General features: G+C 39.3%; 1 long non-coding RNA gene across 1 annotated transcript; it reads left to right on the top strand.

Annotated features, from left to right (window-relative positions):
• Positions 1–6: 6 nt before the first annotated feature.
• On the top strand, positions 7–1,250 carry LOC111388850. Its single transcript, XR_002701642.1, has 2 exons — positions 7–172; positions 967–1,250. It is a non-coding gene; the product is annotated as an uncharacterized LOC111388850 (long non-coding RNA).
• The last annotated feature ends 2,198 nt before the right edge of the window (positions 1,251–3,448 follow it).

Genomic DNA, 3,448 nt, shown 5'->3' on the forward strand with positions numbered 1-3,448 from the left:
TATTTGATAACTGCATTGTGGAAAGCTGTTGTGGTGTTGTCAAATTTTCTGAAAACAAAACAAAAGACGAGTTTTCAAGAAATTCTTCATCCTTTCCGTCGATGGATTTCCTTAGTTCCTGTTATAATTGCAAAGACGATCTTGGACAGGGCAAAGACATTTACATGTACAGGTTAGTCCAATTCTCGTGCCATTTTAAAGTTCAATTTTATCATCTAATTGCACGTTTGGTAGGGAAGATGACACGACAAAAATAAAGAAGGAAATAAGCTAAAATTTTGTGAATTATACGGTCTAGGTGTATGAAGTATTGCATACCAAACATGCACTGAATCTGAAGGCACAAATATCAGTCATGTGAAGGCTAGAAGTCCTACGTAGAAAATTTAATTCAATTTGTTGTAAATAACATGCTTGTCATGATAGTTAAGGATCTAGTTGCTTTGAATTACTTAACCTAGTAAAGTTGCAAAAACCTGTGCTTGGACCTGGCCGTAGGTGTAGTGTGATAAATGGAATGAGTTATCAAATAAAAAACCTGTATAGTTTATTCAAATGTATCGAGAAAAAATTATGTTGTAGCAATATTTGGGGTCTTGTACACTCAAATCTTGAGGGAAAAAAAATGCGTTTAATTACTGATCAAGCTTCAATTTTGTATTGTACTATTGAATTATCTTCTTATACACTTAACTTTGTTGAAGTGTAGTAATATCAGTAAACTAGAATGGTCCAACTACAAATAATATTGAATGAATGCTCCTCAAGCTAAAGATTAATGCCTGTGTCTCACTGGAAATCTGCTAACTTCCAGCCAAGATCTTAAGGCTTCTCTCTTTGGGAAGATGATCAAGTAGACTATTTGATATCATTGATATTGTATTAAAAATCTGTCAAATGGGTGCGAGAAAAACTTTACATAATCGACCCATAAATTTATATTTCCGTTTTGTTTTTTCGTTGCAGGGGTGAGAAAGCCTTTTGTAGCCATGAATGCCGCTGCCAAGAAATGTTTTCTGAAGGAATGAAAAATCCAGAGCTGGATAGTTCTTTTTAGGACTTTTATGTTAGAAGTGTGACTCAAATAAGAGTCTAATTGAATTATATATTTCTACTTTTTTTGGGACTTTTTTAGGGCTAGATCAAGTGTACTATAAATATAAGGCTCCTCTGTCAGTTTTATTGAAGCATCATTGCTGTCCAATTGTAATTCTCTCCATATTAATAAAATTTGTCGTTCTTCTGCTTAATTCATCTTTTACTTTAATCTTGTTCGTGGTATTTTGTGATCTTGTATTATACTTCAAATTAGTGTCCATTAAATCTCAATTCTTGTGTTTCGTTTCCACCGGTCCCAACAAGTGGTATCAGAGCGAGCTTATTGGTGGATTTCTGGCCTGAAACTGATCGGAAGTTGGTCTGAAAATTACTAGAAAATCAGAAAACGAATCTGTCCAGTTTTTTCGATTTCTACCGGATCTGTTTGTGCGTTTTTCGGTGAAACTACTTACCTTTTGGAGAAACGAACACCACCAGTGGACTCAGCAGATAGAGACGGTCCAGAAAGGGTCACAGTTCGCCAGCGCGTGACTGATCGATCGTCGGCGGGTAGAACTCTGGCAAGGCGCGTGACAGCGCTTGAGGGGTTTTTCGTCGATGGTGTCTTCATGCAGTTTTCTCCGGACGACGAGACGGACCTTGTGGTGGTGTCCAATTTCAGTTCTGGGCAAAATTGTGGTTCTGGACTGTTTTACCCTTGCACGTTCGGAAGTTTTCAGTTTTAGGTGTTGCAGGTTGCAAGTTCTTTGTGATTTGGTTGAGATTTTTCGAGGATAAATTCGTTGAAATATGAAATTCCGCTATTGGATCACAATACAAGATTTTTGCTGTGAAAAGTAAAGGTGAGAGCTGTGTTGACGCAGATAAATCTTGATAATACTTTGCTGGGTTTTGATAGGATGCCAGCAAACTTGTCTATGGAAGAGAAACAACGGAAGGATCAGAAGGCTTTTGCACAAATCCAACTTCATTTATCCAACAATTTGCTGCAAGATGTTTTGAAAGAGAAGACAGCGGCTGCTTTGTGGCTCAAGTTGGAGCAATTGTGCATGACAAAGAGTTTGACAAGCAAACTGACTCTAAAGCAGAGGTTGTATTCTCATCGCATAGTGGAAGGATGGTTACTGTAGGACCACCTTGTTGTGTTCAAGGAGATCGTTGCAGATTTGGAGACGTTTGAGGTAAAATATGATGAAAATGATTTAGCCTTGGTCCTGTTGTGTTCGCTACCTAATTCTTTTTCGTCATTTTGTGATACTATTCTGTATAGTCGTGACACGTTATCCATTGATGAGGTATACGATGCCCTGTTCTCAAAGGAGAAGATGGAGCTGTTGGTTGGAGATCCTATATCTAGGAGTGAGAATGCTCTTGTTACTCATGGTGATCGACGGGGGGTAGATCGAAGGTGAGGTACAACAATGTGTATTGTTATCACTGCAAGAGAAATGGACACATCAAGAAATATTGCGACAAGTTGTAGGGTAAAAGTGATTTACATGCAAATCATGCGGGTCAATCAGGTAATTCGAATGAGACTAATATTGTTGAAAATTTTTGTGATGATGAAGATGTGATGTTGGCTGTATCTGACGGGGAATCCAAACTTGAGTAGTGGATTCTAGATTCTGCTTGTTCGTATTATATGTGTCCCAATAGGGTTTTGTTTCAAACATATGAGACGGTGAAGTAAAGTGGAGTTGTCATGGGAAACAACCAATCTTGCTGGGTTGCAGGAATCGGTCGGGTCTGATTGAGACTACAGGATGGAATAGTGAGGACACTTGATCAGGTTCGCCATGTTCCAGACTTGACAAAGAATCTCATATCACTGAGTACCTTGGATGAAAAAGGGTATAAATTTTCTGGTGGAAGTGGAGTCTTGAAGGTTCGAATAGGTGTCCGAGTTGTACTGGAGGGACAAAGGGAATCCCAGTTGTACATCTTGCAGGGGAGCGCAGAATCAGTTCACAGACATTTGGACAAGTTCAGTACCGTGGTGGACATTCAATTTGGTACAGGACCTCTCGGGTTTGGCTCTGGGTCAGTTAAGAACTTTGTTTAAGGGAGTGTTGATGATTCTGTTTTGCCACCAATTTTAGCGGGTACAATGTGTCTTTGTAATGCCAATGGACTCATGGAGCGTAGGTACAGTTTTGGAGATATCTGTAATGCTTTAGAAGTCATTAAAGGTGACAATATTGGTAAGGGACCTTCTGATCTAGCATGTGGTATGGTTTCTGCTACAAGGTGTGCTTCGACCCTATTTGGTCAACAGTAATTTCTTAGTGGAATTTCGGGAACCCGGGTTTTGGGTTCGAGTGTCGCTTGTGGACGTCTTGCAGAGGACGATGGTTTGGTGATGAAGAGTTTGGTTATTGCGTTGAGG

Source organism: Olea europaea, unplaced genomic scaffold, assembly GCF_002742605.1.
Source record: "Olea europaea var. sylvestris unplaced genomic scaffold, O_europaea_v1 scaffold5319, whole genome shotgun sequence".
Taxonomy (NCBI): domain Eukaryota; kingdom Viridiplantae; phylum Streptophyta; class Magnoliopsida; order Lamiales; family Oleaceae; genus Olea; species Olea europaea.